This window comes from Grammomys surdaster, unplaced genomic scaffold (assembly GCF_004785775.1).
Source record: "Grammomys surdaster isolate TR1022 unplaced genomic scaffold, NIH_TR_1.0 141, whole genome shotgun sequence".
Lineage (NCBI taxonomy): Eukaryota > Metazoa > Chordata > Mammalia > Rodentia > Muridae > Grammomys > Grammomys surdaster.
Genome location: NW_021604599.1, coordinates 3,227,158 through 3,239,068, shown reverse-complemented (window position 1 = coordinate 3,239,068; position 11,911 = coordinate 3,227,158). Strand labels below are relative to the sequence as shown.

The window sequence follows — 11,911 nt, the reverse complement described above, 5'->3', positions numbered from 1 at the left end:
CTATCTATCTATCTATCTATCTATCTATCTATCTATCTATCTATCTATTAGGCTAAGCTTGAACTACCAGCAATTGGGCCTTACATTATAGATGAGGCTGGCCTAGAACTTACTACATATTGCAGGCTGAGCTTGAACTATCAACAATCTTCTGGTTTCAGCCTCCTACGCGTTAGCATTCCTTCTAGGCTCCGCCCCACAGTTACCTGCCAGGTATGCCTGACTTAGGAAAAGGGCTGTTTGCCCCACCCCTACCCCTTATTTTCTTGCCCTTGCTCTCTTGCTCTTTCCCTCTTCCCCATCTGTCCCTTCTCTCCCAATTCCCCTCCCCGTCTCTCTCTCTCTCCACATGTTCATGTCTGGCCTCTTCTCCACTCCTCTCTCTCTTCAGGTTCACCTGCTTGTCCCCCTCTATCCCTCTCCCAGGCGGGGGGCTCTACTCAATCCCCTTGTTTGAGCAGCGTTTGAGAAGGGTTGCTTCTTCTTCTTTTTGTTTTTGTTTTGTTTTTGTAGACTCTTGCCTGCTGAGAGCTGGGATAACCATCCTCTACTATGCCAGGAAGAGGCTTTTTGTGTGTTTTGTTTTGTTGTTGTTGTTGTTTTGGGTTGGTTTTTTGGGGAGAAGGGTTCTTTGGGTTTTTTTTTTTTTTTGTCACCTTTGAGGTTTCTCTTTAAGCAGCCTGCTGAAGATTAGCTCTTCTGGAGTCTCCTGGACAGCTCTGTTCTTATCGGAGGACCTGAAGATAGCACCACAGATGTTGTTACAAGCAGCACTGTCCTAACAATGAAGAGGGGTGGTGATGAGTGAGAGACACCCAGAGCTGGACGATGTACTCTCACCCTGTGCAGCCTTCAACCAGGCTTCCGCTCCCTGGGCACCAGCTCCCCTACTTGGAAATGACAGTGATGGGGGTTCCATCTGCTGGGGTGTGACAGTGGAATGATGGATATGTTCAAAGAAGGTGGAACTGTCTGGCAATGTTTTTGCCTCTGCAGAGCTTAATTTGTGTTTCTTATTTTCTCTTTGGGAATGGCAGCAAGTGGAAACTGGTAACATACTGCTCTGTGATGGCCCCTGCTCGGTGGTGGCCCCTGCTCTGTGATGGCCCCTGCTCTGTGATGGCCCCTGCTCTGTGATGGCCCCTGCTCTGTGATGGCCCTTGCTAGATCTCTGTGGTGGTAGTAGTGCTTAGGAAGGATGGTGGGAGGCAGGAGGAAGTCTGGGAGACAAGGTCACCTTTGGTCCAAGCTTTTAATCCCCTTCTTCACCTGTGAGAAGAGCCAGGTCAAGCTGACCAGGCCTTGATAGTCCCTCCCCAGCCAGCCATGCCCTCCCTGGTCGACAGCATCGTGTTCTACTCTCTAGCCCACAGAAGCCAATGCAACTTCCAGCCACCACTCCTGCGTGGGACCTTACACCCTGGCTTCATTTACTAAAAATACGTAGAGTCACCATCAAAAACAGGGAGAGTTTGGGGCCTGGGGAGATTCATCCCAAGCTTGGTTGGGGCAAAATACCCCGGGGATTGAATCCTTAAAAAGTTCCTCAAAAATGACATGACATTTTTCTGCCAACTAAACTTCCCTAACCTCTTCCTAGAAAAAGCAGAAATCAGAGAAGTTGTAAGGCACCAGAGGCTGACAAGAAAGCTAGATTCTCCCCTCTCAGCCTTGAAAGTCGTCTGCCTTATGAAGGACATGTTTAAAACCCGTAGACAGGAACAACCTCCAGACATTTGCCCACCCATAAACTGACCATCAGCCGGGAGGCTTTCCCACAGCTGCACCCCAAGCTGGTACAATGGCCCCAGCCTAACCCGTCCCATCCCACCAGCTGCCAAGTCAGTCTGTAAACACACACCCTGACAGGATGGAGGGTTCAGAGGTTCAGAGTTGCTGGTGCAGCGTTTTGAACTGCCACTGTTTTGTTAGGCACTGTGTCAGAAGCAAGTCAAATGGCCATGACTCGTAGTAGATTAAATAATGGTGTTCGCAGACAAGAAAACCCGTCAGTCTCTGCAAACACTTGTAGGGTCTGTATTAACTCACAGGAATATATGTCCACAGTGTATTTGTTATTGGTTCACTAAGTGCCTTTTAACATAATGGCACTTATTTAGAAGGGCATCTCTATGGATATGTCCGGATAGGCACCGAGTGCCTGCCAACTATGCCTGCCAAAAGCCAGAGAGCAATTATCTGGAGGTTTACTCTTTACTGTCTTCTTTATAATATACTTTTTTTGTATCTTAAAATATCGTTTACAATGATACATTGTGTCATTTTGTATGTGTGGGGGGGACTGTACTTTAAATTTTAAAATTTGAGTTTTAAAATCACTCATATTTGAGAGACATGATCTGGGTTGGTTGCCTTATAACTAAAATCACAGAGTCCTTCCTGTTGCCGGCCAACCCTGTCTGAGGACCTTCTGGGATCAATCCACATTATCTGCATAGTAGCTCCGGGAAGCAAGTCTTTTATGATCCTCATTTGACAGATGATAAAATGGGCAAGTGGAGAAGTCGTTTGTCTAACATCACTGGCTGATAAAGGAAACAGAGCTCCGTCTGGTCAACGGTGTGCTTCCAAGGCAGCAGCCACAAGGCTGTCTTTGGCTTTTAGCATCAGTTCACCTGTTCTGCTGCATGGGGCATGGAAGGGCCTGAGAGGTGAGCAGGTGCTAGGGTCACATGGTGGGGAGAAGGTAGAAGCGAAGGCTGTGGATTCAAACTGATGATCCTGGGGGTTCTTGGGGTCCTGTGGGCCTCCTGTTCCCCCAGCTCCTCTCAGTTGTGTTTCCTCTTTTGTTTACAGGGCATCTTTCCAGGCACTCCATTTAGAATTAGTTGCTATAGTTACCTATCTAGTACCTAGTCATGTGGTACCAATTCACTGCTCTACCGTCTCCACTAATACCTTGTTTCAGGCCAAGATGTAGGGAGAAGAGGGAGCCCTATGTGAGGGAAATCCTGAGAGAATGTATGTTTCAATACGAGCATAGCCTGTCAAGGACTCCAAGACCAATTGGCCCATGGGAAACAGGCAAGGCTTCCCTCGGGTGTCCAGGTATGAGTGTTTATGGAAGATAGATCAGCATGTGCATCAGCGTGTGCATCAGTGTGTGCAGTGACTAGCTACTGCAGCTTCTTCCCCCTAGATGTTTACAGCCCAAGGCTGCTCATCTACAGAGACCTTCTATCAGACTGACTAGCCCCTCCTCCTGTCCTGTACCTCATAAAAGTTGCAGGTAGAGGCCATAGTGGGGGATTATAGAACCCCACATGATCCCAGCTTCAGTGCACATGTATGTCTGTGTATACTTTCTTCATTCTCTGGCTGCCCTTAGTCAGGATTCTGAGACCCCAAGCTGAGCCCACCACCACACTGAGAGACACAGACCTCAGGGTCTCTGGGTAGGCAAGTTGTCCCAGAAGGCTGGAAGATAAGCATCCCTGGCCCTCACCACCCTGAGACAACTCTGTTCATTTGTCAATGTCCTATTGGGCATAAGCCCCTGAGGCTGACACAGTTGCCTTGTGAACACCTATACATCCTCAAGTCTCTGGAAAAGGACATTCAGTAAGTGAGCATCCTCTGTTGAGTAAATAATTGAAAGTTACTCACAAGAAGCCCAGAAATCGTGGGATAGCAGTTAAAGTGGCATTTGTGAATTAGCTTGTAGGATTTAAAATTTTTTTTGTTTCCTACTTACCTGGCTCAGTGTTCTGAAACCAAGAAGTTGCTGATTTTTAACATGTCCCTTATGCCAGAGGGACCAGTAAGTTCTATTTTATACTAGGTACTCAAGTGAAGAACGTCTAGGTATTCTATGCTTTATAGGCTATAATTCACAAAGCCCTGTGTTGTGGGCCAGGGCTCTGAGCAGTCAGGCCACACAGCTAGAGAGGGGTGAAGACTGGCTTCTGTCTGGAGCTGTCCGCACTAATTTCCATCCTGCTTCTTCCTCTTGAGTTGCTACACCTTTGAAGAACAGGCCTGTTATTAACACCTACGAGAGAGCAACTTAGGTTTAAATGGCATCCCCTCTTCTATTGCTGGATTGGAGACTAAGCACGTGAGCTCGTCTAAGAGAGGGAAGGCAGACACAAGCTGCCACTGAAGCAGGGCAGAGCCTATCTCAGAGCTCTGCCTTCCTTTCCACCCTCTGACCCATCTAATGATTTCTGTCTGTGGACATCAATCACGTGAATTCCCTGATGCCGAGCCACCAAATCAGAGCAGGGCCGACTGCTCCAGAACCACCTGAGCACTTTTGAGAGAGGCAGAGACTCCCAAGTCCCAGCTAGGGTGTCTGGACAGTACCCCCAGGTACCTCTGTGCATTCCAAGTTCCCCCGGGGATTCTAGTAAGCAGCCAAAAGCCCCAGACTTGAACCACTTAAGGAACCAGACTGAACACTTAAGTATGAGTCAGCTGTCCCTTCTGATACCTTTGACTGGATTTGAAAAGGTAAATTTCCATTTCACTTTTTTTCCCCCAAACTGAAACCTGAGAGTCACCGTGAGAATCTGATTTTATTCACCTGAGTGTTAGTCTAAATGCCTCGTCTACTTGACCCAAGCTCCTCATCCACTTCCAGGTCTAAAGGTTAAGGGATATGGGCCCAGGCATCGAGAACTATATTCCCTTTCAGTTTGGTCTCCAGAGCATGTCATATCCCTGGCTAGCTCTAGTGGGAGAACCCTGGGGAGGTTGGCTGGTTCTGAAGGTCCTTTGGTCCCCAGCCTCTGTCTGGAATTGTCCTCTTCTTGAGTTGCTGTAGTTTTGAGGAACAGGCCTGCTCTTAACTCTGCTGCCTATATCCACGAAAGAGCTGGGGGCTTCTCCAGATTCTCTCATTCCTGAAGTCTTTTCTCTTCTTCCTGCTGAGCTCTACAATCAAAGTCTAGCCTGACTCAGAGTGGAGCTGGAGGGTGGGGGCTTTTCCACCCCTGTGTCTGATCTAACCCGGACCTACTTGAAGAAAACCTCATAAATACACATAAACATCCATACAAATCTGTGACCACAACCCAGACTGTGAAGGGACAGGGACAGGTCCAGGGCTGTAGCCAGACCAGTGCTTCTCTCATCTGCTGCTACTTCAGTCTTTCAACTAGAGATGGGTGAAGGAAGAGAGAGGGGGGGGGGAGAGAGAGAGAGAGAGAGAGAGAGAGAGAGAGAGAAAGAGAGAGAGACTCATGAGAGTTGCTAAGGAAGAGACGAGTGCAGGGGCTGCTTCTAGGCCTTCTCACCCTATAATCAGCAATTTGGGGTGACTCGAGCCATTGAAACATTTCCTTTAAGCTGTCACTAGTCTGTCACAGTCTCCTAACCTGTTGGGTAGAGAATGTCACCACACCCTAGCCTGAGCCCTTCATCATTTCCAGGCTACTTGTTATGCTCCTGCCTGGCCTCACAGGCTCTATCAGCTCTTGAGATATAATTCACACAGCGCGTTCATCCACGAAAGTGCCTTCACTGTTCCGCATGGAGTAGTGCAACCTGTACTACACTCAAATTGCAAACATTTTCATCCAAAAATGAAGCCATGCCTCTTTTAACTGTCTCCCCTGATGCTTTCTTACACTAAGCTGTTGTTCATTATCCTCTGTCTCTGTGTGAGTTTGTCTACTCTGAATGCTTCATAGATATGGGATTATAGCACACAATGCCTTAGTGCCTGGCTTCTTTGCCATAGAATGCTTGCTTTCAAGGTGCATCGATATCTCACTGTATCAAATCATCACATCGTATGGCAGTGTACCTTTTATTCTGAGGACTCCATTATATTCCATTGAACAGAGCACTGTGTGTTAGCACTGTCTAAGGTAATGTTTCTGGGTATTTAGGTTGTTTCCACTATTGTACTATGGTGAATAATGCTGCTATGAACACTGACATGGACTGTGTCTGGATATATGTTCTCACTTCTCTTGTCATGTATGCATAGCTACTCGGAGAATCCTAGGTCATACTGGCACCCTACATTGTTGCTTGAGGAACTGACAGAGTCAGTTCCATTTAAAACTCCAATCCTGTCTCTTTTCAACTCACACCTTTTCCCAAAGGAAGCTAAGCTTCTGGCTTTCCCGCCTCAGAGCAGAAAAGAGACATGGCCACCTTAGCCTGATTCCAACTGCAATTAGTGGCCTTAGAGCTCTGCCCTTCCTATGCCACAGGCATCCAGCCTTTCTGCATTGCTGTAGTAGGTGTTGGGGTTTTGTAGTTTCTGTGATCCAGGCCTGGGAGCAACTGTGTTCCCATTCTCTTCATTCCTATAAACAACTCTGTCTCCCTTTACAAGCATGGGCAGGGTGGTAAAACCTCCCACATTAGAAACATCAAGCACCAAACCCTTGCTTTGTTTTGTTTTTTGAAGTAAGAGTCTTTTTTTAATTGAAAAGCTAACAAATTTTTGAGTTACAGTCCCCCCTCCTAAACCACAAACTGGGTAGTACACTAAATCTCTAGGCAACAAAAGACAAAACAAGGCCTCAGATCCAAGTGAGCTCAGCTGCACACGAGCTTACCAGCAGCATGGAGGTCGAAAAACATCCGCATGGTTAACTTCAAGTTGCCTTGTTCCAGTTTCTGATTTGTGAACAAATAGTATGCTTTGTTAATTCTACTTCAGCATACTTCTCCTAAGTTGTTTTATTTACAATGCCAACTTTGAAAGGCTCACTGAAGTTAACTGGACAATGAACTAGTGGCAGAAATCACTTTACAGAAAGAGGGAAAGCCCAGAATGCCACTTTCCACATGCAGTGAGGACAAGGCTGTGTTTGTCTTCTCATCTCTAGTATTGACAATAAACAGAGCAGTGCAGCTAGCATCTGGAACAACTCCTCTAGTGTTGCCGTGACAGGGACAGCAGCTCACTTCTCTTCACACCACTGATTCTCTTTGTGTACCTGGGCCTCCTCCTCTTCAGTAAAGTCATTTTTGATATTGAAGGTTTTACGAATCTCCTCAGGAGTTTCCCCCTTAATAGTATTGGCTACAGCCTTACATGTAACATCAAGCAAACCTTTGATGTCTAAGTAGTTTGTAGTCAGAATAAATTCAAAAAGTGTTCCTTGGTCAACTTTCAGGAATTCTTGGTTCCAAAGTATTATCTGTCTTTTCTTCTTTGTTCTCATCATCCTCAGGCTGGGTGGTGGGTGCGCCACTGAATGACCTTTTTTAAAAATTGCTGCATTAACATTTGGTAAAGGAACAGGATCATCATCTCCCTCATCATCCATTCCCAAATCTTCCAGCATGGTCTTGATGATCACAGATTGGCAATTTCTACATCAACTTCAAATATCTCTCCATCAGAACTCTGCAACTTTATCTGGTTAATGAAGAGCAGAGATGTAGGCATGGTGCTCGGTCTCAAGACCGCAGGCCAGAGGCTGACGGACAGAGTTCACAACCAAACAGAAGTATGGAGAACAAGGGCACTACTGCACCAAACCTTTGTAATGCAGCCAGCAGCCAGAGTCCAGCATCCAGAGTCCAGCATCCTGCACCCAGCACTCCTTCCCTCTGTCCAGGAGGGAAAAGAAGGAGAGAAAAAGGAGAGGAAAGAAGATGATACATGGCTTCTCTAGGCTTCTAGAAACTTCTATCTGTCACATGAGTCCCCTCTATTTTTCATTGTTGAAGTCCAGGAGACAAGTTTCATTTCTCTCTAACGTCCTGCTTGACCTCTGACCCTCTGCTCTGAAGCGGCCTTTCTGAGGAAAGCAGGTCTGACTTAAATTTGACAATTTTGAGTTCAGTAACTTGTCTTTTAGCCAGGAGCCAGTGCCTCAGTCCTGAAACGAACTCTCAGCTGCGTTGGACAGAGCTTCAGTCTACCCTCCCTCCCCCTCACCCCAAGATCAGGGCTCCTTCAGTGGGGATCTGATGGAATCCCAAGCCACTGTGTATCCAGGAACAGACCGGCTTTCAGTTCCTGGGCTGTAATACAAGAAGCCAGATTTTAGGCAGATTTCCAGGTGTGAACCTCTGTCTTTTCCCTGACCCCAGCTGCGTATGTCTTTCTAACCAAGAGTCCCCATGCTCCCTCCAGAGGAGGCTAGCCATTGCTCCCTTCTATCAGGTTCCAGATAAACCCACACCTGAATCTTGGTTGTGGACTTTGGGAACGGCGAGAAGACCAGTTCTGGAGCAGCTTCAGGCTCCTCCCGGGACCCATGGCTTCCCCAGCTCCTGCCCTTTGGTTATTTCCCCAAAGCCAGGCCAACCAGAGTAGCCAGATTGTTTCAGATCTACATGAGCTGGGATAGCTCCAGCAGACTTAGCACCTGCTGGGTGACATTTCACAGTGTCCGGTTTGTTAGGTGGCATCAAGTTCTATACATTGTACGGTGTTCTCACAACAGGGCATTTAGAAGAAAATGTCTTAGGGAAGGACAGAAATGGGCGTGACGTAGCCTCTCTCTGCTCTGCATCAACTGGACAAGTGATATAACCACTCTTCAGCTTTTCTCTGTACATACGTGAAGCTCATGGTAACTTTGTACACTAATGAGATTGTTATGCATATTATAATGGTGTGGTTTCTGACCTAGTTTGTTGTTTTCCATTACCAAGTATATATACAATGTGGGAAGGGTCTACTGTCCTCTCTGTCTCTTTCTGTTTGTCTCTCTCTTTCTTATTCTCTCTCTCCCTCTCTTTCTCTCTCCCTCCTTCCTTCCCCGTCAGAGACCTTTAGGAACAAAGAAAAGACCTTATGAGTGTTTCTAATTTAAGAGCTTTCACAGTTATGTGTACTTTAATAGATAATTAAAGACATAGGGCCCTTTCCTCAGCTCTTGAAATGTTTTCTTGGTTTTGTTTGGTATCTAACCATAATCTCCATTACTCTTTTTTTAAAAGGTATTTCTATATATTTAAATGAGTAATATAGGTTCATAGCAGGTAGAAAATACAATATAAGGTGAAAACAAGAGCAACTGTATACCAACCGCAAAGCCACCTCCATCTCCCCCACTCAGGAAAGACTGGTGGGTGAGTGGACACTGGAGCAAGTTCAGGCCTAAAGAGTGCTCCTTCTCATGCTTCACTCCTGTGGGGTGGGCTGAGGATTCCATAGACGCTAAACTCCCTGAGCCACTCAGAGACTGCATCTCAGAGCCATGAGTGGGGGTTGGTCTCCAGAAGGACTGAAGGCTGAGGGTGACAGGATCACCCACATGAGCCCCTCTTTTTTTTTTTTTTTTTTTTTTTTTTTTTTTTTGTAGTTGAGGCAAACACTCCTTTTTGCAATCATTACATCTTGCTCAAGGGAGAGAGTAACATAATATATATTTTTAAACATCTGAAAAGCATGCAAACAAGAATGAAAGAAGGGCCCTGCAAACCAGGGGAGGCAAAAGCAGACAGCAAGAAAAGCCAAGACCTGAGTGTGCAGACCTAAATCTCTGACATCCTCTACCTCCCCCGCCCCTAAGAATGTAAGGAAAAGTCTTAACCTCCACATCTGCACTTACTGTAGCCTTTATTTTTATTACCTTGTTTGAATCTTGCCCTGCTCAGCTTTGTGGGATGGTGGGGCCAACATGGACCTAAGTTCAAATTTAGCCATGCAGCTAAGAAACCACTGCTGTATCTTGTGCTGTACCTTAACCGTTCCCTTGTGTGTAGAAGGGGCTCAAGAATGTCTAGATTAGAAGTGAAAATGAGATAAGATGCTTCGGTGAATTAACGCTCATCCCCCCACCCTCTCACCCCAACCCTGGTCATATTCTAGACCTAGAACTTCTGAATTTACTTAGAAATTAGCAATTTATAGATACGATTATAATGGATCAGGGTGGGCACCACTCCAATGACTGATGCCTTTATCAAAATAGGAAAGGGACAGAGATAGATATATGAGGGACAGGGGCCATGTGAAGATGGGGGTGGTACCCTACAAAGCAAGGGATGCCTGGGATTGCCAAGTGGCTACCTGGTGGGACCCTATGGAGAAGTTGGGAAGTGTTCTTGTTTTATTTATTTGCTCTAATTGTGTGTGTGTGTGTGTTCGTACGCGCACACATGCACATGGGCACACCTTTGTGTGGATGCACTTGTGCTTGTGAGTGTGGAGGCCCGAGGTTAATGTTGAGAATCATCCTCAGTGGCTCTTCCACTTTATTCAATGAGGCAAGGACAGTTTCTCAGTGAGACCTGGAGCTTGTGATATGGCTAGTCTCAGCCAGCTTGCTGTGGGGATCCTTGTTACTTGTGGACCAGGGGCACAGCTAAAGGGCGTCTGGCAAGGTCAATGACTCCAGGGTGCCTGGCAGGCCTGTGGCTCATGGGGGACCTAGATAAAGCAGAACTGTTGAAAGCAAAAGCAAAACTTGCTTCCAGGCAGCATCCTCCAGTTCCTCAGAAACCATTCTGGTTTGAATTAAACCCCGCACCCCTTCTTGTTCTTTTTAACAGGAAAACAGCTTCAAAGATCACGTCCACATCTTTTTTTTGTCCCCCTTGTTGGATATATCCTAGTGTCAAATGTGGGCATACCTTTGTTGTACCCTCCTGTCTTCCAGCTAGAGGGAACGCACTCACTGCCACTGTAGTAGACAGGTTTGGTTGTTGGAGTGATTGGCTTCCAGGGAACCTGATGCAAAGAGCAACTGTGTGTTGGCTCTGCTGTGTCTTTGCTTGAGGAGCTGTGCTGAGTCTTGATGTGAGTACCAAGTACACTGAGAACTTCTCCTACTTTCTGTGTTTGTGTTGTAGAGATGGGTGCATCTGCCGTGGTGGGGGAATGGTGGGTACACTTTTTAAAATCATATTCTGTCTGAGAAATTGTGCTTACAATGCAATTCTTTCCACTTTCCAAGTACCACGGTTTTCCACGGTCTTTTATTCTCGATGAGCCTCTTCATGAGGTAAAGAATTTTCTGCATTAAAAAAAAAGTTTCACTGTACAGAAAACTATTCTTGTTTTAATTTTTAAAACAAGATCAAAAGCTTCTTCATGCCCTTGTATAAGCTTCTAACAGAAGGGATTAAATTTTTTTATTAATATTGTACAGTGGTGGCAGGGTGTGCCAAATCATGTGTGTTGACGTCAAAGAATAACTTTGTGGGATTGGTTCTGCCTTTCTGCCGTATATTGCAGGAATGGAACTCAGTCTTGAAAGGCCTTGACCTTTACCACCAAGTCATCTCCTCAGCCTGAACAAACATTCTTGACATTGCCTCTCTCGGAGTTTTGAAGTTAACAGTTTAAAAACTTTGAAAATCTGTATTTCTACATCTGACATCTGTGTGTGGTTATCCTTTTGGACAGCAGCCAACATTCCCATCTGGCCTGTGTTTACAAAGCAAGGCTCTAAGAGTACACTATTAGAGAAAGAAAAAAAAAGATGTTTAAATGATAATATTCCATGGATCTAAACATTTTTTTCTTTTCTTCATTTTTTAATTCTAAAATTATAATATAATTACATCATTTCTCCCCCTTCTTTTTCCGAAATCCTTCACATCTTCCTTGCTTTCTTTCAAATTCAAGACCTGTTTTTCATTAGCTATTTTTATATATATTTGTAAATTTAACATGCTAAGTTTGTATAATTTTATTCACATATATTTTTGTAGAGTGGGCCATTTGGTATTGGATAACCAGCTGACATGCTCTTCCTTGGAGAAGACCATTGCTCCCAGTCTCAGCATTCCTTAGCTGCTTGTAGTTCATCATGTAGGGTTGAAGGTTTTTCCTTTTCTCCTTTGGTGTATGTCTTGTTGCTCATGTTTTGGCAGATATGTTGCAGAGACTTTATGGGTGTAAATTCTGACATTACTAAGAAATACAGTCTCACAGCAAACTCCCTGATCCTACAGGTCTTGTGATCTTTCTGCTCCATCTTCTCCCCTTCCAAGCATGATGTCCCATGAGCGACAAACATTG

At 45.5% G+C, this 11,911-nt stretch overlaps 1 pseudogene; it reads right to left on the bottom strand.

Moving 5' to 3' along the window:
* Positions 1-6,884: 6,884 nt before the first annotated feature.
* Positions 6,885-7,375, bottom strand: LOC114618330 (annotated as a pseudogene).
* Positions 7,376-11,911: the final 4,536 nt, after the last annotated feature.